Source organism: Staurois parvus, unplaced genomic scaffold (genome assembly GCF_062004578.1).
Source record: "Staurois parvus isolate SC_StPar_1 unplaced genomic scaffold, SC_StPar_1.0 ptg000009l, whole genome shotgun sequence".
In the NCBI taxonomy this organism is placed as follows: Eukaryota; Metazoa; Chordata; class Amphibia; order Anura; family Ranidae; genus Staurois; species Staurois parvus.
This window is the reverse complement of record NW_028317805.1, coordinates 1793533-1819566: the sequence shown is the minus strand read 5'-3', so window position 1 is coordinate 1819566 and position 26034 is coordinate 1793533. Positions and strand designations below refer to the sequence as shown.

At 45.1% G+C, this 26034-nt stretch overlaps 1 protein-coding gene across 1 annotated transcript in view; it reads right to left on the bottom strand.

Annotated features, from left to right (window-relative positions):
- Positions 1 to 21188, bottom strand: part of ZRANB1 (zinc finger RANBP2-type containing 1) — a 102685-nt gene extending 81497 nt beyond the window's left edge. Inside the window, exon 1 of the mRNA XM_089669143.1 lies at positions 20983 to 21188. The gene's annotated coding sequence lies outside the window, so the exon portion shown is untranslated. The remainder of the gene's footprint in view (positions 1 to 20982) is intronic.
- Between the last annotated feature and the right edge of the window lie 4846 nt (positions 21189 to 26034).

Genomic DNA, 26034 nt, shown 5'->3' with positions numbered 1-26034 from the left:
AAATTGTTGCTCACAAATAGGTGCTGCCAAAAACTGACGACATGAGTAGTGTTGATTGTGAAGACTGGGATATTTTTATTTGGGAAGATTAACACCCCCCCCCCCCCAAAAAAAAACGTATAAAAGTCTAGAAAAGAGACTGTCAATTTTTACTTCTTCCACATGTGTTCACGGACAGCAGAGGATGGCTGCATTCCCATAGAGGCACCATGGAAAACAAACAGCCACCTTTTAACAGAAGTCTGATCATAGCAACAAGAAAAAAAAAAAATTACAAAAATGGCTTTATGGCAACGTTTAATATTTTTAACATTGTGCTGTTTATCTCCTCCTCACCTCCCTGCCAGTCTCCAGCACCATAACCGGGGACTAGCATTGGTTCGAATCCCGACCACGGCACCACCTGCCTGGATTTTGCATGTTCTCCCTGTGTCTGTGTGGGTTTCCTCCGGGTACTCCGGTTTCCTCCCATACTCCAAAGACATGCGGTTAGGTTAATTGGATCCTGTCTAAATTGGCCCTAGTATGTGTATGTATGAATGTGAATTAGGGACATTAGATTGTACGCCCCTTGAGGGTTAGGGTGAATTAGGGACCTTAGATTGTACGCCCCTTGAGGATAACATATCGCAGTGCTGCTCGCTCCCATGGAGCACGCACAAGCAGGGGGCAGGGAGGCAGTTTATAAAATGGCCATCCGCCCTGCACTGCCACCGTCTGGCAGTTTATATACAACGGGCGGACAGGAAGTGGTTAAATATGTGCACAAAAACATACGATATGAGCATTTTTTTCTGTCAAGGGAACTGGCTTTTTTTTTTTTTTTTTTTAAGCCCAGTGTGCATGGGGCCTCAAGGTGTTCATCAGGTATTTTGGCAAAAAATGTACCACGACATGCACCAAATGTACCAGAGGGTGGACATTTCAGCATGACCATGATCCCAGACCTGAGCAATATATGCAAATAGTTTCTCCATACAGGAGGCGTCTTGAAGCTGCCATTACCAAAGAATTTTGTACAAAGTATTAAATACATTTCAGATAGCGTGTTCAACACTTTCTCTGTGTCACTACGTTTTATTACACATAACTTAATTTCTGAACTTATTTACTTTGGTTTCTTTGTATGCATGAATTGCATGGGTTTTGTACACACACACACACACTTTCAATTTCCAGGCTGAGTTTTTGTGGCGACTCATCCATGGAAGTGTGACTGTAAAAGATGGCGTTACACAAACATTATGGCGTAATAAGATCATTTATGATGTGTTGCACATCTTTTTGTAGATTGTCAATCGCTCCCCTGAAAGAGATTTGTAAAAAATGCATTCGATTTCTCTGGTTGGGGGAAATCCTGTTGAGACTTACACAGGGTATTTTCTTGCAATCAGTCCCTATCAGTTATATATGGGTATTGCAAATGTCTGAAAAGTTAAAAAGTATCTCTCTGCCAGGATTGTTTATTATGTGAAGTCATTTTAAATTGTATGCAATATATTTTGTTTTACATAATTTTGTTAATTTGCCATGTAAAGTCCTATGGGAGGCAAATAATAGGTTGTACATGTACACATAGGGATGTGGGCAATATTTAACTCCATAAAGAGTCGACTTTACTAGACACCTGTAAGTAAACTGCACTATGTGCCCCGTTTTCCAGTGTTTGAAGGACAAACAGCAACTTCCTTACATCGCCCTAAGGGCTCGTTCACACTTGACTGTTTTACCAACGCTTACCAAACGCCCCTATAGCGTTTGGCAAGCATTGGTCCGGCGTTTGTGGAGCGTTTAACGCGCGGTAAACAGCGCATGCGCGGTTTAGCGGCGGTTGCCGAGCGTTAAAAACACCGCACAAACGCCTATAATGAAGTTTAAATGGTGTTACCGCTCTGCAAATGCCCCGCAACCGTGCCGCAAATGCCGGCCGGGCGTTTGTGGAGCGACACCATAGACTAGAATAGGAGGCTTCAACGCCTCCTGACTCGACCAGAAGCATCAGTTTTGCCGCGACGCTACGCTAACGCTCCCGTTAGAACACCATGTGCTGCAATGTGCAGAATTGTCGGTAAAAACGCTTCCCAAATGCCTTTCTGCCGTCTGCACACAACGCTAGTGTGAATGTAGCCTAATGCAGGCAATAGATGGGTCGAAAATCGGCCGATTTTCGGATCGTTAGTGGGCTATTTGTTCGGCCGTTTTTTTTAATCGGGAATAAAAAAAAAAAATAAAAAAAAACGGCCGATTTTCACAGCAATAATGGGCTAATCGGGGGGGGAGGGGGAAGAAGAGGAGGAAGAAGAGGAGGAAGAAGAGGAGGAAGAAGAGGAGGAAGAAGAGGAGGAAGAAGAGGAGGAAGAAGAGGAGGAAGAAGAGGAGGAAGAAGAGGAGGAAGAAGAGGAGGAAGAAGAGGAGGAAGAAGAGGAGGAAGAAGAGGAGGAAGAAGAGGAGGAAGAAGAGGAGGAAGAAGAGGAGGAAGAAGAGGAGGAAGAAGAGGAGGAAGAAGAGGAGGAAGAAGAGGAGGAAGAAGAGGAGGAAGAAGAGGAGGAAGAAGAGGAGGAAGAAGAGGAGGAAGAAGAGGAGGAAGAAGAGGAGGAAGAAGAGGGATGATTATGACGAAGAAGAAGAAGAACAGGATGATGATGATGATGATGATGAAAAAGAAGTAGAAGAGGAGGAGGATGATGATGATGAAGAAGTAGAAGAAGAGGATGATGAAGAAAAAGGAGAAGAGGATGATGATGATGATGATGAAGAAGTAGAAGAAGAGGATGATGAAGAAGTAGAAGAAGAGGATGATGATGATGAAGTAGAAGAAGAAGAGGATGATGATGATGAAGTAGAAGAAGAAGAGGATGATGATGATGAAGTAGAAGAAGAAGAGGATGATGATGATGAAGTAGAAGAAGAAGAGGATGATGATGATGAAGTAGAAGAAGAAGAGGATGATGATGATGAAGTAGAAGAAGAAGAGGATGATGATGATGAAGTAGAAGAAGAAGAGGATGATGATGAAGAAGGAGAAGAAGAAGAGGATGATGATGAAGAAGGAGAAGAAGAAGGATGAAAAATAGGAATTCCAGTCCGGCAAAAAGTGTCCTTGCAGAGAGCTCCGCTATTTCTTTGACAGTTCCTTGACATTTACAGAGGTTGCAACATTGTATCTATTTGTTTCCGAATAAAAACATCTGTATCCTAAATGGATACAAATAGATACATTGTTGCAACCTCTGAAAATGTCAAGGAACTGTCGAAGAAATAGCGGAGCTCTCTGCAGGGACACTTTTTGCCGGCTGTAGACGGGATGAAAATCGGCCGATTTTTTTTACCATTGGTGGCAACGTCGGCCACTTGATCGACCGATTGTTTGTTTTTTTAAAAGAAAAATCGGCCGATTTTCGACCCATCTATGGCCTGCATAAGTCTCCCTTTCATGTGTCCTGTGTAGATCAGAAATAACAAATACAAGTGGTTACTATAGGCTGTACAGGTAGACTTTTAAACACCCTGGATAATAACATAACAAAATTGCTATTTGCATAATATAGATTAGGGCATTCCAATGGAGAACCTGCATTGCAAACATTTCTAGAAGTAACCAATTATATCTTACCAAGCAAGTAAAACATTCCTGAGCCAGCAATAGATGTGTGAAGGGATGGACTTATCCAGTGGAATTCATCTACTATAGCATAAAGCAATGCAAACCCTCAATCCCATTGGCAGCCAAGCCAAGGATGTCCCAAAATATAACCACGCTTTAACCCCTTGTGACCTGCAGATGTCTGTAAATATCTCTGACCTCTGGGGGCCCAAAATAAAAATAAACAGACCGTACAACTGTTACGTAAAGCGCTGCAAGTGTCACAGCCTTTTCGCCAATAACCAGCATGTCCAAATTCAGAACCTTCATGCGAGACTGTTTTGTACATTTGAACTTGCAGTCTAAATAGTGCTTCTAAAATCGATAAAGGCAAAGATTGGTGCACACATATAAACCAACATCAACACAGCTATATTGACTTAAGCGTGGATGTTTAGAAGAGCCATTTAAATGTTAGCATCTCTAATGGTACCCAGTTAATAGTCTTAAAAGCTGAACCCCAGGCAAATACAGTTATGGGCAAAAAATTGGCACCTCTGAATTTATGTCAGATAATGCACCACTTCACCCAGAAAATTGATTCAATTACAAATGAATGTTTAGGCATTCTCATGTTTATGTCTTGTTTGTATTGGTATGACAAAAATGGAGAAAAAGCCAAATCTGACACATTCCACACAAAACCCCAAAAATGGAACAGACAAAATTATTGGCACCCTCAATTTAATATTTGGTAGCAAATATTGCTGCAACTATCAGGGCACGGATATCAGTGCCCAGCAGTGCCACCCACCTTTGCCACCAGTCAGTGCCCAGCAGTGCCACCCAACAGCGCCGCCTATCAGTGCAGCCTCATCAATGCCCATCAGCGAAGGAGAAAAATTACCTGTTTGCAAAATTTTATAATAGAAACAAAGAAAAACTTTTTTTTTTAATTTTTTGCTTTTTTTGTTGAGAGCAAAAAAACTCAGTGATGATTAAATACCACCAAAAGAAAGCTGTTTGTGTGAAAAAAAATTATAAAAATTTCATATGGGTACACATATGAAATGTGTACCCATTGCATGACCGCACAACTATCAAAGTGCAACAGCGCTGTAAGCTGAAAATTGGCCTGGACAGGAAGGGGGTATAAGTGCCCTGTAGGCAAGTGGTTAAAGAATTTTAATGCGAAAAAAATAACCCAATTTTTGGTAAAATATAAAATATGGCGTTATGCCGAGCAAATGTATACTAAACATGTCTCGCTTTATAATTGTGCACACTCATGGAATGGCGCCAAACTACGGTATTATTATTATACAGTATTTATATAGCGCTAAAAGGTTTGCTCAGCTCTGTACATTATAGTGGGGGACAGTACATGAGACAATACAGTAACAAAACAAAACACGAGGGGTTCAAGGGCCCTACTCTTTCGAGCTTACAATACGGTACTTAAAAATCTCCATAGGCGACATTTAAAATTTTTTTAACAGGTTATAGAGGAGGTCCAGTGAGAGAATTATTGCTCTTGCTATAACAATCGCAGTAATACCTCATATGTGTGGTTCAAACGACGTTTGAAGTAACGACATGATGTATACACTGCCATTTCATGCCTTAGTTCTATTACAAGGGATGTTTCCATTCCAAGTAATAGGAATAAAAGCAATCCAAAATAAAAAGGGAAAGTGTAAAAATAATAATAATTACAAAAAAAAAAGTAAAGTGACCCCGTCCCCTCGTGCTCAGAAGTGAACGCATATGTAGGTCACACCTGCATATGAAAATGGAGCTTGAACCACATATGTGAGGTATTGCTGCGATCATTACAGCAAGAGCAATAATTCTACCACTGTATTTTCTTACACTCCCCCCTTTATTTTGTTGGATCAGCTTTTTTTCCCATTACAAGGAATGTAAACATTCCTTGTAGTAGGAGTAAGGCGTGAAATGGCAATGTTAACGTCTGTCAGAGCCGGAAGTGACGTCATGACGCTTCCGGCATCTGAGGGTCAGAGACAGCCAGATATGATCTGGTCCTCGGCAGGTTCTCTGGTAAACCACTGCTGGATTGCTTCTCTGGCTCCCTGATCACATGGGAGAGCACAGAGAGGCGCTGTTGGTCCACCTGTAAAAAGCACAGGATGGAATCGCCACCTGAAAAAAATAAATAAATACTGGATGATGCTAGCAGCTACAAGCATCATCCAGATAGCACCACTGAGACCCGGAGACGTCATGACATCCTACAGGAGGGAAGTGGTTAATTATAAATTACAGGAGCATCTCAAACTTTGATTGTAATTATTTCTTCCAATTTTGAGAAGGTGCCAATCATTTAGTCCATTCCATTTTTGGAGTTTCCCGTGGAATGTGTCAGATTTGGCCTTTTGTTTCTCAACCTGTGTGTCAAACCAATACAAACAAAAAGGAATAAACATGAGAATGCATAAACATGTGTAATTGCAAAAATTTTCTTGGCGAAGTGGTGCATTATCTAACAGAAATGCAGGGGTGCCTTTATTTTTGGCCATGACTGTATAAAACAAGTTAATGCAGCTCTGTATTCAATAAATGATAGGTGCACTTTAACACAAAGGCCCTTTTGCCCCTTTTCCCCTCCAACCAATGCATGCTTACCTCGATCTAGAGGCTGCAACCTCCCGGGTTTGTTTACATCTTGGCTACACCTGCACATTACAGTCCTACAGACATCAAGTGAGCCATCCCCATCTCCAGCCTTGGGACACAACCCCTTAGAAGTCATTGGGGTCGTAATGCGCAAGCACGGCACGGACAGTGAGACTTGCAGTGCTGGATGTAAACAATTACTGAAGGCTGAAGGACAAAAAAGGGTAAATGCACTTATCCTTTACATCTTTAAAGCGGTTGCAACTTATTTTTTCTCCCTTAAGCAATGGTTTTGCACAGAGCAACCTGGAACCCAAGTTTCTCGGCTCCTCCTCTTCTCCATGTGTCCCCATAGCAAGCCACCTGCTATGGGTGCACACATGAGGGCATGCTACCGCGCCTGACTGTGTGAGTCCATAGACCACAGCAAGCAAACATATTCCATACTTTATGGACTGCTGTAGAAGCAGTAAATCACTATAGTAGTCGACGCTACCACAGTGGTCACTGATCTGCCGTGTCTGGCCCCATGCACAGAACTTGTCATATTTTTTTTTTTTTTTTTTTTTTTAATTGAATGAGGTGGACAGGCTCCATGAATGGCAGCCATGCCAAGAAAGTAACCTCCTGTGTTCACTATGCATGAGGGCAGCCACATGGCGCAGGACACGAAGAACCACCGTGATCACTGCAGTAGCCTCTCGGGGTAGGTCTATTAGCCAGTCTTAAAGAATCAGCTTCTACAAACTAGACGGGTTGCACTAGTGTACAGCAAGTCATACCATAGATTCTCAACTGGATTAGTGTCCGGGCTGTGAATAGGCCATTCTAAGACAGTTAGTGTAAATATTTTTCCACTAAACTACTCTAGAGAAGCTTTAGCAGTGTGTTTCGGGTCATTGCCGTGCTGGAAGGTGAACCTCTGTCCCAGTCTCAAATCTCTGGCGGATTGAAATCGGTTTTCTTCAAGAATTGCCCTGTATTTAGTGCCATATTTGCGGATACGGTTTCCAGTCCCTGACAATGAAAAGCATTCCTACAGCATACACCACAGGGATGTTCGATTCCTATCACCTGACGCCCGGGACATGTAGTTCCGGGCGTAGGGCAGGTAGTTTTTTTTATCTACATTTAGCCCTGTTGCGGGCAATCCTGTCAGGTGGAAGCATTTGGGTGGCAACTTGCTTACACACAGTTCCAGCCTCTCACCCCCCCATGAGGTCTGCTGGGTTCAGCTTGCCCATCTGCGGGCCCTTGAACTGGCTCACCGTCGGCTAAAGGGGAGGGAGGAGAGTGGACATGTCCACTCCCCTGCTTGTCCTGACCCAGAAGGGACGTTACTTCTGGGACCCTGTTTAGAGATTCCCGGCCATGCAAGCCGGGAAAGAATGTAATGCGGTGTGATGTGCACTGTATTACATTCAGTGGAGAACAGGAGAGACATGCAGGGATGCCTCAATAAAGAGAATCAAAAAAAAAAAAAAAAAGGATCACACAGGGGATTTTGCACCCTATGTGATAAAAAAGAAAACAAAAAAACACACACACCACAAACAAGTTTGTTTTTTTATTGTATAAAACTTTAAACTCAAGCACATAACATCCCCCCCCCCAAAAAAATTGAGGCGCCTACGCATAAAAAAGTCAACTGCGATACACGTCACATAACTGACGCACACGTTTGCAAGTTGGATATCTTTAGTCAGTGCAGCCTCATGTTTTTCATTTTACAAAAAAAAATAAAATGTATAGGGTAATTTATTGCTTTTTTGTGTCCTAAAATGAACTTGCTTGTATTTTTTACTGAAAGTTTGCCGTAACATCATGCGCCATAAACTTGGAACTACCACTATTTTATTCTCTGGCTTCTCTGCTTTCAGAAAATATATAATGTTTCCGGGCTTTATGTAATCTTCAGGCCTAAAATGCTTTTTTAAACTTGTACAATAAAGTGATAATATATACATATATATCTATCTCTATCTATCTACAGCCACACTTGATACTTTGAACTGCAAATCATCTACAATCCACTAGTCTTATGATCTTCAATTTTATGATCTTTACCTCTATTTTTATCATTGTCAGTATTATTACCAAGATTATTTTTATTCATTTACAAAATGATGCATTCATGTATATAATTTTTTATTCGCTTTCACTTTTTATACACACACACACACACACACACACACACACACACACACACACACACTTATAGAAATCACCAAAGTTTGCACTTTAAATAACCCCCTCCAACCCCTCATCTTATAACAAGTAGAGGAGGTGGAGCTCTGCTCCCAAGGCATCTAGCCATGGTTATTTACCGCTTGACCTTCATACAGGCTGGTCAGTAGCTCTGAGGAAAGGGATTCGTCCCCGAAACGCGTCAGACATTTGACCGCACTGACTGGGAAAGGATCACCTGTGAGAGCCTTGACGTTTCCTGGATGTGAGAAAGGTTACTTTTATTGTATATAAAGCGGTTTTAAAGGCTGGAATAATGTGAGCAGTTTAAAGTTTATTTTTGCATTTATCTTGGCGGAATTACACTATTATTGTCCCTCATATATGTACATCTGAATGAAGTAAGGTGTATGGGGACACATGGAGTACTATGGCTGATGAACCCAGGTAGTGCCGTGGAGACTATATACCCCTTGTGGAGATCTACAGGAGGGCCATTTCTCACCAGTTATTGGATTATATTATAGGCGAGATTATTTGGGATGGTTGGTAAGGGTACCCACGCCTTACTATAATTAGAAGTGTACACTGTGTTGGCTTGTGTTTGGGCACTGAAGAGTGATTCACACACAGTGTTTCACTGATTCACAGTTTTCACAATTTTTCATTGCCAAGTTTTGATGAGATACTCACTTGAGTGCTGTCACATGTTTATATGTAGATTATAAAAGATAATGCACTGTGAGATGTTTTTCTATTTTTGAGGAGACATTTATTGTGGAAATCGATGGAAGGATTTATATTTCCTTTGGACACAATTTTTCACCGTGATTACACAGGAAGGCTATGGTTTATATTTTGTGGACTTACTAGGGCTTGGACTTCTGTATTATAGGATTCCTAATATCACCTCTGATTTACATACAGTTTTGGTAAAAAAAAAATATATATATATATATATTTTTTTTTTTTTTAACCTGGACAAGTAGATTGCCATGAGGGACAAGTAGATTAGGGCACATATTTAGTCTCTGGACAAGTCTTTTTTTTTTTTGTTTTTTAATTTCCACACCCCGCACCACCACGCTTCACTGTGATATTTTAAGGGTGATCAGAAGTGCTGGGTTTGCTTCACATTATTTCACAAATTGATAAAAAAAAAACAAACAAAAAAAACAAAAACAAAACACACCTCCTACCTGCACCTGGTTTCTAAAGGAAGCACCCAAAGGAGGGAGAAGCTGACTATACCGGCAGAAGAATAAATAAATTATATATCTCCAAGGTCTTTATTATTTGTATCACAATAAAAATATTTTGCACCTTCAAAAAGTTGTCGGCATGTTGTGTACACATGGTACAACCCCCCCCCCAAAAAAAATCTATTTTAATTTCAGGTTGTAATGCAACACCACATGAAGAGACTCCATACACCGATCAGGTTGAATACTTTCCCAAGTCACTGTAACTATGCAAATAAAGCCAAATCTGGAGTTCCAGCGAGAATAGCACCATCTATGATATATCACCATGGAGCTGCCAGTCCAGTCAAGTTTTAGGCTCCATGCACACTAGGGGGCGTTTTAATAACGCCGATAACGTTAGCGGTGTAAAGTCACGTTAAAAATGTGAGTTTTTCCACGTTTTTATTGTTTTTGTATTAGCGTTTAGTAGCGTTTTAATCGAGTTTGCGGTTTTTCTTTTTTGTAAAAACATCCAAAAACACTGGTTTGACATGTTTTACAGCGTTATAGCATTTTTACAGCTAAAAAAACTCTAGTCCGGGGTTTTTTTCCCCAGCCAAAAAATGTTGATTACAGTCCACGTGTGCATGGACACATAGGATAACATGCCGGGGAGTTTACTGGCTGTAGAAGAAAATGTCTATAGCCAAAAACAGACACTGTAAAAACATCCAGTGTACACGAGGACTGAAGGAAGGATTGCAGCTTCTCAGATAGGGAGTTTGTGGGTTTTACAAAGCTCCTCACCTATATTCTGTGCACCAAGAATGTATTTTTGCTTTAACATGAGCTGGCAATCCCCGACACGTGTGCCCAGGCAGACCTGCAATGCCTTTCTCAGTAGCACCCACTGCCACCCACTGCTGCCTGTACATGTGATGGGACTGATGAGGTCTAAGGCCCCGTTCACACGTTAAAGACCTGCATTGTGCAACTTTGATGCAGTTTCATGAAAACACATGCTATATACAGCAGAGATCAATGGTAATACACCTAAAAAGGCACCACAAAGATGTAAACCAGTCAAAGGTGCAGGAACTGAGACCAATCTAAAATCTGGAGGTCCCTTCATTGGGTTTGATCTGAAGTTTGAATGAGCATGAACTAGGGGCTGATCCGAGTCTAAAAACAAACATGTTTTGTATGTAAACCAGTTAATATAAATATGAATGAAAAGCAATATAACTATACTGTGTTACTGTTCATTGGTCAAATGCTTGTTCCCACCCCATTCTAAACCCTATATTAACTACCCTGTAAAAGAAAGATGCTTATACATACCTAATCGAAGGGTGCTCGGGTCCGTTTACATAATCGCCCCAGCGGCTGGCTTCAGGGGAAAGGAGAGAGCAGCGACAAAGGCTGTGGAGCCTGGGCAGTGACATCACCCATAGACTTACTCTTGGGCATCCATTGTCAGCTGTCCCTACTCTCCCCTGAAGCTGGCGCTGGGAGCCGATCACATGACTGAACCAGAGCGCCTTTAGATTAGGTATGCGTAATCTTTCGTTTACAAGGTAGTCAGTATAGGAATTAGAAAAGAGGTGAGAGCAGGTTTAAGCTTAGCTAGGTTTTGAACAGACTTCCACTTTAATGTGGAAAAGATTATTGACCTCCGCTTGAATGTCCTGATATTTTTAGGTAAATGCTTGAGATCAGAGGTGCTCAACCTTTTGAAGAGCAAGGGCCACCCAAGTGATTTGGGAACTAGTGGAAGGCCACAGTGAACTAGGAGTATTTCCGCCCTCAAACTGCAAATGTAAATGAGCCCTTACTGTCCTGAGCCCCCTATAAGATTGCTATTACACTCATGCGCTGTGGCTTTTCTGCGGGTTAGCTGCACTGAGCCATAAACTGTTTACAATCTTGCGAATGTGGTGCACCAAATCCGAGGAATAACAATTTTTTTATATAAGGGCTAATATGCCCATTGCAAAAGCACAGTGTATGTGATGTTTACTACACAGAACATTTTATCTTCCAGCTTCTGCTGGCATCACTCACCAGGCTGCTAGAAAGCTGAAATGCACTTGATATCGCAGCGCCTGGGACAGGAGCCGGTGCTAAAGAGGAAGAATGGGCTTCGGCAGCTCCTGCTCCCTCCGCTGCTGGCTCCATGCACGGTGATGCTCTAGGATGGCAGGTCGGCAACCCACTGATTGCAATCTGGGCTTGCCAACGCCATCCCAGAGCATGGGCATGCGCCTCCCAGATTTGAGGTCGCGGGTCACAGAGGGTTCTGCGGGCTAAGCACTTCTGCTTTAGGTTTTGTGTAGACTGCTTTTTTAAAAGGAACCTGTCCGATAGGAAAACAAAGATGCACATGCAAGTTGACTGTTACTGCACCTTATATGTGTGAATCTCAGCCTGGAATCCTTTGAGGAAAGATTGCGCTGGACCCGCACCTCTATTTCATGAGTACATGTTGTAGGTGGTGCACACGATCTGACCTGAGACACATGAGCCTGAACAGAATTATATATATTGGGCGTATATTGAACCCCTATAATTAAGGGTCAAAGGATCTGATAAGCCTCCAATTTGATATTACGGTGGTGTAATCTTACATTGGTGGTGATATTGTGAGTATGAAATTTTGTGGTTTCAACCTGAAATAATCAACCTGTCAGCACGAGCGCTCCAAATTATATATTTATTGGTGAAGATACAGCTGTACGAGAGCACACCCTCTGGCCACCTAGTGCTCCGATTAAGTTGATCACAGTTCACATTTTTATAGGGTTTCTTTAGTACAGGCTACACCCATCATTACTTATCAGTTTACCAACCCCTGTGTGTATAGTGGACCAAAAGGAACATGTGTTCAAGAAAACAGAAATTATTCAGACGCCATTTTAGCTGCTTATTACAAATAGAAAAATGCAATATATATTAAATGTTATTTATATCAACTTAACTGTGTATATGTATATATGCATATTAGCCACTACTAGCGTAATGGACCTTACTCTAAGACACTCATGTACTTATGATATAATCGAACACTTTTATTACTGTTATTTCATTAAGATGTTCTCTTATGATGGATGATTAGTAAGGATGACATTTATCCCTATACAATTGGAATGAAGATTTTCCATTACTCATCACAGAATAAGGGGACTGTTCTATACACCTTTTAAGGACGGTTTCATATATGTTTATTTAAAATATATTTATTTTTGGCAATGATTCACTCTTGAGCACTCTGTTTATCCTTTATTGGACATATATTTGTATATTATTTATGAATTTTTGATGTATGCAAATGCCACTTAGTGCAACACAAGCTATTTGATTTGTGATTTAGAGGGGATATCCTCATGGTAGGTTTGCTGCTTTGTACACAATTAGGGTTGGGTATTTGCGCAGTTTAACCATTTAATATAACTGCACCTTGTTTGTAACTTTAATAGTTCAAAATTGACAAAAAGGTAGTACCATAGCATACACTTTAAAAAAAAAAAACAAAACACTTTTTATCTATATCTCGGCAAAAGCAGCTCCTTTATCCTGACAGATCTTTAGGAGTGTAACTGAACCCGTAGCTGCACAGTAAGAGCCCCATCTTTACCAGCTAGGTACAGAATTCGAGGAACCCCTGCAGTGTGACCTGGCCTGTTACCAGTCACAGTGCAAATATCTCAAAGAACAATCATATTCAGTTGCCTTACACTGGGCTTGGGAAAGTGTCCAAAAGCGACTTCACACAAATGCTATAAACCGGGGTGTACCAATGTCAAGCACAGTTCAGGCAGGATATGGACAACTTCTTAAACCGATATCCCCAGACAGATTAAAACAAGGTGCAATGGTTTCTATCGGGACATTCGCCAACTCAGAAGTAAAAACCAAATTTCGGTTCAACTAAGCAGACCACAATACGCAAAGCCATGGGTTAAGCATCTGTATAGATCACAACATGAGATCACCCTGCACAATCTGTTCTCTTATTCTGTACAATGATCAGACTGGGTGGAAACTACAGAATACCAGTAGCACTGGCAGAGACCCTGCATCAGAGCCATGGCATCTCTAGAGATACTTGTAAAAGGCACAGAGGATGCTTAGAGGCCTGGCTGTTGAAACTCTACCTACTCTGCCTGGCAGTCATTCACTGTTTGCACACGTTTAAAGAACAATTTACATGTTACATGCGTATAATTCACATCAAAAAAGTTTGGAATTTAAGAACTCTTGGGGAAAATAAAAAAAAACACATTTCCCCCCATATACATTAACCCTGATTTCAGATGCATAGGTTGCATTGTAAAGAAAATACAAATAAACGCACTTATGTAATCATATGGACTTCACATCCAACCACAAGTATATGAGCTTGTCTTGTTACAAGACACATGTAATTGCCTGTGCAGCAACATTTAGCCAAGAGCAGAAGAACCAGAATTAAGTTCCAAATCAGGCCGTGCAGTAATGCACTTGTGAGGACAGTGAACTTTCAGATTACGCCATCACTGTTCAATAGTAAGGTTGAGCGTGTGTTCCTGAGCAACTAGAATTCCTGCTGTGGTGAAGGTCAAAGTCCTGGCCGCTCCACGTGGCTGGGGTACAAGGACTACAAAATTGGCTGAATGCAATACAAATCCATTCAGCAGATAAAACACCTGAAGCAGTATTAAACCTAAAACCAAAAATGTAATACATTGCAACTTATCAATCATTAGATGGTGGTTGCATTGGTTTTCTTCCCTCCCCCATTTCCACCTGGTGATCTGCCCAGATACAAACTTCCTATATTAGCGTGCTGACACTCTTGAGGAAGCAGCAACAGACACACCTTTAGACAGCAACATTGTGAGTCTGGGGAGGGGTTGGGTGTACTAGCAGATTTAAATACACTAACTAAAGCCAAATTCCAGTTCACAGGCACCATTCTCTCTTTTGGGATAAAGGTTTTCATGAATAAAGGTTGATTTGTAAAAACACTTGTCAGTGGTAAATGGTTTGTCTCAACAATAACTGCTACATTTTCAGACAAGCTTGTTCTGTTAAACATACTTGCTGGCCAGACCACTAGGTAAAAATTAAAAAAGCCTAAGCTAAAAATAAACAAACTAAATGCAGCCATCATATCTAAGAATTGGTAAGCTGCAATATAATAAAGGTTTGCATTTGGGTTTAATACCGCTTTCAGTATGAGGGCCATAATCTATAGCACCTTGCCTAGAATTAAAGAGGTAGTACGCTCTTGGGAACATCATAACGTGCTAGTATGCACTGCATGCTAGCACATGAAACACTAACCTTGAAATGAAGCCCTCCAGAAGCACGTTGTCACTGCTGTAGAGGCTTCCATCTTCACCAAGTCTTACTTCGGGGTTTGCAGGCTACAGCCGCTTAAACAGCCAAGCCGCTATGACGTCTCTGCTGCGGTACACAGCTCTGAAGGAGCGGCATGGGTATGCCATTCCTTCAGAACACATGCGCTGGTGACATCACCGGCTGCTGCTCACTAGAGTATCTCCTAAACAGTGCACATTTAGAAGATATTTATTTTACCTATAGGTAAGCTTTATTTTAAAGCTAATGCAGGCCATAGACGGGTCGTTTATCGGCCAAATTTTTGTCGGCTCGAAAAATCTGCCAATATTCATGCCGTTAGTGGGGCCAGCCCGTGAGCCGTTTTTCGTGGATCTTCTCGTTTATTTTTATCAGTCATGCTGGAAAATCCATGAAAAACGGCCGTTTTTCGTGGACATTGGTGGCAGCATCGGCAACGGGGCTGACCGATTTTTCGTTAATCGGCCGACAATGACTATGGACTATGGCCAGTCTATTATGTCTAAACCGCTGGCAACAAAAGTGAGTACACCCCTAAGTAAAAACGTCCAAATTGGGCCCAAAGTGTCAATATTTTGTGTTGTCACCATTATTTTCCAGCACTGCCTTAACCCTCTTGGGCATGGAGTTCACCAGAGCTTCACAGGTTGCCACTGGAGTCCTCTTCCACTCCTCCATGATGATATCACGGAGATGGTGGATGTTAGAGACCTTGTGCTCCTCCACCCTCCATTTGAGGATGCCCCACAGAGGCTCAATAGGGTTTAGGTCTGGAGACATGTTTGTCCATCACCTTTACCCTCAGCTTCTTTAGCAAGGCAGTGGTCGTCTTGGAGGTGTTTGGGGTCGTTATGTTGGAATACTGCCCTGCGGCCCAGTCTCCGAAGGGAGGGAATCATGCTCTGCTTCAGTATGTTACAGTACATATTGACATTCATGGTTCCCTCAATGAACTGTAGCTCCCCAGTGCCAGCAGCACTCATGCAGCCCCAGACCATGACACTCCCACCACCATGCTTGACTGTAGGCAAAACATACTTGTCTTTGTACTCCTCACCTGGTTTCCGCCACACACGCTTGACACCATCTGAACCAAATCAGTTTATATTGGTGTCATCAGACCACAGGATATGGTTCCAGTAATCCATGTCCTTAGTCTGCTTGTCTTCATCAAACTGTTTGCAGGTTTTCTTGTGCATCATCTTTAGAAGAGGCTTCCTTCTGGGCCAACACCATGCAGACCAATTTGATGCAGTGTGTGGTGTATGGTCTGAGCACTGACAGGCTGACCCTCCCCCACCCCACCAAACTCTGCAGCAATACTGGCAGCACTCATACGTCTATTTCCCAAAGACAACCTCTGGATATGACGCTGAGCACGTGCACTCAACTCCTTTGGTCAACCATGGTAAGGCCTGTTCTGAGTGGAACCCGTCCTGTTAAACCGCTGTATGGTCTCAGCCACCATGCTGCAGCTCAGTTTCAGGGTCCTGGCAATCTTTTTATAGCCTAGGCCATGTTTATGTAGAGCAACAATTTTTTTTTTTTTTTCTTCAGATCCTCAGAGCTCTTTGCCATGACGTGCCATGTTGAACTTCCAGTGACCAGCATGAGCGAATGAAAGCGATAAACACCAGATTTAACATCTGCTCCCTATTCACACCTGAGACCTTGTAACACAAATGAGTCACATGACACCGGGGAGGGAAAATGGCTACTTGGGCCCAATTTGGACATTTTTACTTAGGGGTGTACTCACTTTTGTTACCAGCGGTTTAGACATTAATGGCTGTGTGTTGAGTTATTTTGATGGGACAGCAAATTTACACTGTTATACAAGCTGTACACTCACTACTTTACATTGTAGCAAAGTGTCATTTCTTCAGTGTTGTCACATGAAAAAAGATAGAATAAAATATTTACAAAAATGTGAGGGGTGTACTCACTTCTGTGAGATACTGTATATGAACAGCCTTCATAGAAACGCATTCTTTCACTCGTCATGCGATTCCATCAGTTCTGGAACGCATCAGAAATCTTAGTGTGAACCAGTGCCAAAGCAGAATACTGAAACGAAACTGCATTTCCAATCCCTGCACAGATACATACCATGTTAATAAAGGTAAAACATACCTACACCTAGGCTCCCACTTATTGAGGGTGCAGAAGCAGAATTCTTAATGGCACGCTCACGCATCTTAAAACACAGTGCATTTTTAGGTGCAGGAAACTGCATGGTGTCATAGCAATCTGCTGCACTTTGGAAAACGATTTGGGAACCTTTTCCCTGTGTTTCCCACAGATACAGCAGCCCATTCAAATGCACCCTCACAGTGCCACAATAGTGTGAACCTAGTGCTTGTTTTGTTTGCATAAACAGACTGATGAAAATGAGATTGCTGCATAATGTACCTAAATATAGGAAGCGGAGTCATTTGCTTTACTCAAAAATCTCAACATGACCTATGTCCACATAAAAAAAAAAAAATCAAGTGTCCTTATTGCATTTAAACATAATACAAGACCACATACTCCTCAATAGAGGGGTGAGTGAGATTTATGAGACGCACCATAACAGTCAACAGCTACAAAATAAAAGGCTTAAAAGCCTTCCCCTGTAAAATGTCAAAAATCAAATTATGGGTCAAGTAAACAGACCACAATGAGAAAAATAACAATGGGTTATGCGTCTGTATCATATGTCACATCACTGAGGCCGATGCTGAGGTCACACTGCACAATCCATTCTCTTATTCTTCTGTACAATGGTCAGACTGGGTGGAAACTGCAGAACATACTATGTTGACAACTGCCCATCCCCCATCCAAATGGCCTGTCAACACAGAGCCTAGTGACAGCAAATTCTACACGAGCCTGCTGGTCACACAAAGCAAAAATTCCCATAAAGGTCCATATAAAAAAAACAAAAAAAAAAAAACACCCAACGTACATACAAAACTCCAAGCTGCTGGAAGAGACTGAAACAAAGATTTCTAGATGACATTCTAATCCCTGCTGCAGATGACGGTCTCATTAGCTTACACATAAAGCATGACACTTGCTTCGTAATACAGGCAGGAATTGTGTACAGATTGCATCATGATGATTCCACTGAAGCTGAACTTCTACACATATTAAAAGAAGGCGACCTTTATACCAGGCCACACAACACAGAGGAGCACTGATTAGTGAGATCACTAGTCCTGGGAAACCCTGGGCACTGATAACAGCCATCAGCACAACACCACACCTGCCGTTTGGAATGACATTTAAAAGTCGTCCGCACCCAAAAGTCTAAGGGGCAGTAAAAACAGGTGGTTGATCCACATTCTAACAATAAGGTATAATATGGTCCATCTCATTTCAGGATTAAAGCTCAACTCCGGGTAAAATAGAAGTGATTACCTTACTCCTAAGTCTTGTTTCCAAACACCTCCTACTAAGCCATTCTGCAAAGTAATGGCTCAAAGACAGTTTACACCATGTGCCAAGCCAATCGCATGCTCTGGGTCCAGCCGCTCATTACTTACCCCAGCACCCTCACTGTCCTGCGAGTTCTGCTTCTCAGGCCTTTGTGAGAGTGCCCAGCCACTGGAAGTATCGCCTCCATCAACACAGTGTCCACATAATGGCACAGATGAGGACACCTGAAGAACGCTCCAAGGAGTAAACAGGCTGTGGCTTTCGGGGGACACCTGAAGAACGCCCCCAGGAGTAAACAGGCCGTGGCTTTAGGGAGGGCACCTGAAGGACGCCCCCAGGAGTAAACAGGCCGTGGCTTTAGGGAGGGCACCTGAAGGACGCCCCCAGGAGTAAACAGGCCGTGGCTTTAGGGAAGACACCTGAAGAATGCCCCCAGGAGTAAACAGGCCGTGGCTTTAGGGAGGGCACCTGAAGGACGCCCCCAGGAGTAAACAGGCCGTGGCTTTAGGGGGGACACCTGAAGAACGCCCCCAAGGAGTAAACAGGCCGTGGCTTTAGGGAGGACACCTGAAAAACGCCCCCAAGGAGTAAACAGGCCGTGGCTTTAGGGAGGACACCTGAAGAACGCCCCCAAGGAGTAAACAGGCCGTGGCTTTAGGGAGGACACCTGAACGCCCCCAAGGAGTAAACAGGCCGTGGCTTTAGAGAAGTAATATGGGCACATGGATAGGTTTATTTTTGTTCATGCCAGTGGTTAGAGGGGTAGGAAGGTTGGTTGCTAACATCCTGGAATTGGGCGTTAAAACAAAAATAAAACTTTTCCCATCCCAATTTCCCACCTCTCCGTAACCTATCGTGTTAAGCCATTTTTGTCTTATGTGGTGAAGATATACCCACCCAAGTCCAATGTCTGGGACCCTCACTGGTGCAGTTTTTTGCTGTGGGGAGTGGCAATTCAGATGTGAAACTTATGTCTCACCATCACAATCCCCTACTGTCCCCTCGAGGATTTGCATGTGCTCTGGATCCTGAAAGAGTGTCATTGCTACACAGCCAATAAAAAGGATCCACATCACACGGGCAGAGATGTGGACACACAAAGAATGGCCCCACTCGGCAAAAAAAGGAAGAGGATTGGGACACAAAAGACACATGACTGAGTTTAGGCAAATAAAAAGCATATGTAGATTCGGAGTTCTTTTTTTACTCCAGGAACCAGCTACAGGGTAGAGGGAGGGAGAGATGAGAGGGAGTTTGCATGGAGTTGGGCTTTATTTTACAAATTAAGATTGAATAGAATAGAAATTTGGAGGCTGGCATCGCTGATCTCATTCTGAAAATGCAAGTGCCTGGCTGTCTTCTGTTTTAGCATTCTCCAAATCACTGATTCAGAAAAGCATTTCAGATTTAAAAGTTTGAATAAACTGAACACTGGCCCCAGGTCAGCGACTAACACAGTTTAAGCCATTGGATCAGCCTATAGTAGACAGCAGCAAGAGAGTCAAACCAAAGGCAACAGAGTCCAGAATGGTGTGTTCAAAGGTCAAGATAGGAAATCCAACGCGTTTCAGGAGTCCACAAGATTCCCCATCGGGGCTTGTATGTTCCGTCCTTCAGAATGCTTGGGGTCAGGTCTAAAAGTCTACATTGGTCAGCAATGCCTGCTTTCAGAAACTCTTAGTACAGAACCTTGGATCCAAGGACTACCAGTATGAAGTTTGGGTCACCCTGGATCATTCCCACAATCCAAAACATGCTGATCGCCCACCATAAAACATCTGTGTAGTGTATGAGGTCTTTAGAAGATAAACCACTGGAGGGGGGGGGGGGGGCAGACAGACATGGACAGTCATCGTCCTACAACAAAATGGGCACCACAAACTGTGGACAACTTCCCTCTGTTCTCATTCGGTTAACTGAGTCATGTGATCACCTGCTAATAATCACCTGGAACATACCAGATGGGCGGTGAGCAGCACAGGTATGCAAAACGCCGATCAACATTTCATTAGAACCCGTCATGTGTCATCAGACAACCGACTGGACCCGACCGGGAGATTAACACCACCAGAATGTCGTCCAACACGCTTCACACCAAATCCTCAGAACGCAACACCGCGAGGACGTCACACCACACCCTACACACTGCGAGGGGCTTCAACATACAGAAAACATCTATGGGGACATTTATGGATTCTTACAGACAGCTTTTGTTTTGGTTTTTATATATATTTACACACTTTTTATGGGGTTTTTTCCCCCCTCCTTTTTTGTTACATATAAATATATGTATGTAATATGTGAAATGACAAAATATATATAAATAAAAATATAAAAAAACATTCACCTTTTTTATTTTTTTTTTTTTACACTACACACAAACATTCTTTTTCTAGCACATCCACACAGTGCTCAGCCTCACAACTGTACACTATATAATGAGCCCCCTGTGTGGGAATTCCTCCTCCTCACATAGGAGGCCGGGGCCCTTGACACTATAGGCCTTGGGCCCCTCTCACACCAGGAAGCCCTCCCCTCCCTTTCCCCTCCCAGGTACTGACAGGTGACCCCGGACCACCCTCACCTCCCCCGTAGTACGGCTCTCACCTGGCTCTATCCCGTGGCCGGCTCCCTTCCCCCGCTCATCTCCCCCGGGACCGGACCCCTCGGTGCCGCTCGTCCGGTCCCTCCCGCTCTCAGCCGCTCCGGTGTTCTCCAGCTCGGCTTGGTCCGGTTCTTCCCGTAATGGCGGCTCCGGAGACCGAAGCAAAATAAAGCAGACGGGAACTACGTGACGTCACTCTGCACCCGAGGCCGGCGAACCGTGCCATTGGCTGGGCGGGAGAGAGGTGGCGCCCAATAGGAGCCGGTGTCTTAAGCGGCTGGGAGGTGACGTCATGACAGCGGCAAGACAGCAAAATAATAATAATAACAGATGAGGAGGAGGATCCGGGAATGGAGTCACTGCATTGTGTATGCAGAGCTCAGGAGGAATCTAGATCCCTGTATACCCTGGTCTCATGTCCTCTATACACTGATACACCGCAGTGACGGTCCCATGTGTCCTCTATACGCCGATACACCGCACTGACGGTCCCGTGTGTCCTCTGTACGCCGATACACCGCAGTGACGGTCCCGTGTGTCCTCTGTACGCCGATAAACAGCACTGACGGTCCCGTGTGTCCTCTGTACGCCGATAAACAGCACTGACGGTCCCGTGTGTCCTCTATACGCCGATACACCGCACTGACGGTCCCATGTGTCCTCTATACGCCAATAAACCGCACTGACGGTCCCATGTATCCTCTATACGCCAATACAGAGCACTGCTTGTCCCATGTGTCCTGTATACACCGCACTGACGGTCCCATGTATCCTCTATACGCCGATAAACTGCACTGACGGTCCCATGTGTCCTCTACACGCCGATAAACCACACTGACGGTTCCATGTGTCCTCTATACGCCGATAAACCGCACTGACGGTCCCATGTGTCCTCTGTACGCCGATAAACCGCACTGACGGTCCCATGTGTCCTCTGTACGCCGATAAACCGCACTGACGATCCCATGTGTCCTCTATACGCCAATACAGAGCACTGCTTGTCCCATGTGTCCTCTATACGCCGATAAACCGCACTGACGGTCCCATGTGTCCTCTATACGCCGATAAACCGCACTGACGGTCCCATGTGTCCTCTGTACGCCGATAAACAGCACTGACGGTCCCATGTGTCCTCTGTACGCCGATACACAGCACGGACGGTCCCATGTGTCCTCTATACGCCTATACACAGCACGGACGGTCCCATGTGTCCTCTATACGCCTATACACCGCACTGACGGTCCCATGTGTCCTCTATACGACGATACACCGCACTGACGGTCCCATGTGTCCTCTGTACGCCGATAAACCGCACTGACGGTCCCATGTGTCCTCTGTACGCCCATAAACCGCACTGACGGTCCCATGTATCCTCTATACGCCAATACAGAGCACTGCTTGTCCCATGTGTCCTGTATACACCGCACTGACGGTCCCATGTGTCCTCTATACGCCGATAAACCGCACTGACGGTCCCATGTGTCCTCTATACGCCGATAAACCGCACTGACGGTCCCATGTGTCTTCTGTACGCCGATAAACCGCACTGACGGTCCCATGTGTCCTCTGTTCGCCGATAAACAGCACTGACGGTCCCATGTGTCCTCTGTACGCCGATACACAGCACGGACGGTCCCATGTGTCCTCTATACGCCTATACACCGCACTGACGGTCCCATGTGTCCTCTATACGCCTATACACAGCACGGACGGTCCCATGTATCCTCTATACGCCTATACGCCGCACTGACGGTCCCATGTGTCCTCTATACGACGATACAGAGCACTGACGGTCCCATGTGTCCTCTATACGCCGATAAACCGCACTGACGGTCCCATGTGTCCTCTGTACGCCGATAAACCGCACTGACGGTCCCATGTGTCCTCTGTACGCCCATAAACCGCACTGACGGTCCCATGTGTCCTCTGTACGCCGATAAACCGCACTGACGGTCCCATGTGTCTTCTGTACGCCGATAAACCGCACTGACGGTCCCATGTGTCCTCTGTACGCCGATAAACCGCACTGACGGTCCCATGTGTCCTCTGTACGCCGATAAACAGCACTGACGGTCCCATGTGTCCTCTGTACGCCGATACACAGCACTGACGGTCCCATGTGTCCTCTATACGCCTATACACCGCACTGACGGTCCCATGTGTCCTCTATACGCCTATACACCGCACTGACGGTCCCATGTGTCCTCTATACGCCGATACAGAGCACTGACGGTCCCATGTGTCCTCTATACGCCGATAAACCGCACTGACGGTCCCATGTGTCCTCTATACGCCTATACACCACACTGACGGTCCCATGTGTCCTCTATACGCCTATACACCGCACTGACGGTCCCATGTGTCTTCTATACGCCTATACACCACACTGACGGTCCCATGTGTCCTCTATACGCCTATACACCGCACTGACGGTCCCATGTGTCCTCTATACGCCGATACACCGCACTGACGGTCCCATGTGTCCTCTATATGCCGATACACCGCACTGACGGTCCCATGTGTCCTCTGTACGCCGATAAACAGCACTGATGGTCCCATGTGTCCTCTATACGCCGATAAACAGCACTGACGGTCCCATGTGTCCTCTGTACGCCGATACACCGCACTGACGGTCCCATGTGTCCTCTATACGCCGATAAACAGCACTGACGGTCCCATGTGTCCTCTATACGCCTATACACCGCACTGACGGTCCCATGTGTCCTCTATACGCCGATACACCGCACTGACGGTCCCATGTGTCCTCTATACGCCGATACAGAGCACTGACGGTCCCATGTGTCCTCTATACGCCGATAAACCGCACTGACGGTCCCATGTGTCCTCTGTACGCCGATACACCGCACTGACGGTCCCATGTGTCCTCTATACGCCGCACTGACGGTCCCATGTGTCCTCTATATACAGATACACAGCACTGACGGTCCCATGTGTCCTCTGTACGCCGATACACCGCACTGACGGTCCCATGTGTCCTCTATACGCCGATACACCGCACTGACGGTCCCATGTGTCCTCTATACGGCGCACTGACGGTCCCATGTGTCCTCTATACGCCGATACACAGCACTGATGGTCCCATGTGTCCTCTATATGCCGATACACAGCACTGGTCTCATATGTCCTCTATACGCCGATACACTGCACTGACGGTCCCACGTGTCCTCTATACGCCAATACACAGCACTGACGGCCCCATGTGTCCTCTATACGCCGATACACCGCACTGACGGTCCCATGTGTCCTCTATACGCCAATACACAGCATTTACGGTCCCATGTGTCCTCTATACGCCGATAAACAGCACTGACGGTCCCATGTGTCCTCTATACGCCGATACACCACACTGACTGTCCCATGTGTCCTCTGTATGCCGATACACAGCATTGACGGTCCCATGTGTCCTCTATATGCCGATACACCGCACTGACGGTCCCATGTGTCCTCTATACGCCTATACACCGCACTGACGGTCCCATGTGTCCTCTATACGCCGATACAGAGCACTGACGGTCCCATGTGTCCTCTATACGCCAATAAACCGCACTGACGGTCCCATGTATCCTCTATACGCCGATAAACTGCACTGACGGTCCCATGTGTCCTCTACACGCCGATAAACCACACTGACGGTTCCATGTGTCCTCTATACGCCGATAAACCGCACTGACGGTCCCATGTGTCCTCTGTACGCCGATAAACCGCACTGACGATCCCATGTGTCCTCTATACGCCGATAAACCGCACTGACGGTCCCATGTGTCCTCTATACGCCGATAAACCGCACTGACGGTCCCATGTGTCCTCTGTACGCCGATAAACAGCACTGACGGTCCCATGTGTCCTCTGTACGCCGATACACAGCACGGACGGTCCCATGTGTCCTCTATACGCCTATACACAGCACGGACGGTCCCATGTGTCCTCTATACGCCTATACACCGCACTGACGGTCCCATGTGTCCTCTATACGACGATACAGAGCACTGACGGTCCCATGTGTCCTCTATACGCCGATAAACCGCACTGACGGTCCCATGTGTCCTCTGTACGCCGATAAACCGCACTGACGGTCCCATGTGTCCTCTGTACGCCCATAAACCGCACTGACGGTCCCATGTATCCTCTATACGCCAATACAGAGCACTGCTTGTCCCATGTGTCCTGTATACACCGCACTGACGGTCCCATGTGTCCTCTATACGCCGATAAACCGCACTGACGGTCCCATGTGTCCTCTATACGCCGATAAACCGCACTGACGGTCCCATGTGTCTTCTGTACGCCGATAAACCACACTGACGGTCCCATGTGTCCTCTGTACGCCGATAAACAGCACTGACGGTCCCATGTGTCCTCTGTACGCCGATACACAGCACGGACGGTCCCATGTGTCCTCTATACGCCTATACACCGCACTGACGGTCCCATGTGTCCTCTATACGCCTATACACAGCACGGACGGTCCCATGTATCCTCTATACGCCTATACGCCGCACTGACGGTCCCATGTGTCCTCTATACGACGATACAGAGCACTGACGGTCCCATGTGTCCTCTATACGCCGATAAACCGCACTGACGGTCCCATGTGTCCTCTGTACGCCGATAAACCGCACTGACGGTCCCATGTGTCCTCTGTACGCCCATAAACCGCACTGACGGTCCCATGTGTCCTCTGTACGCCGATAAACCGCACTGACGGTCCCATGTGTCTTCTGTACGCCGATAAACCGCACTGACGGTCCCATGTGTCCTCTGTACGCCGATAAACCGCACTGACGGTCCCATGTGTCCTCTGTACGCCGATAAACAGCACTGACGGTCCCATGTGTCCTCTGTACGCCGATACACAGCACTGACGGTCCCATGTGTCCTCTATACGCCTATACACCGCACTGACGGTCCCATGTGTCCTCTATACGCCTATACACCGCACTGACGGTCCCATGTGTCCTCTATACGCCGATACAGAGCACTGACGGTCCCATGTGTCCTCTATACGCCGATAAACCGCACTGACGGTCCCATGT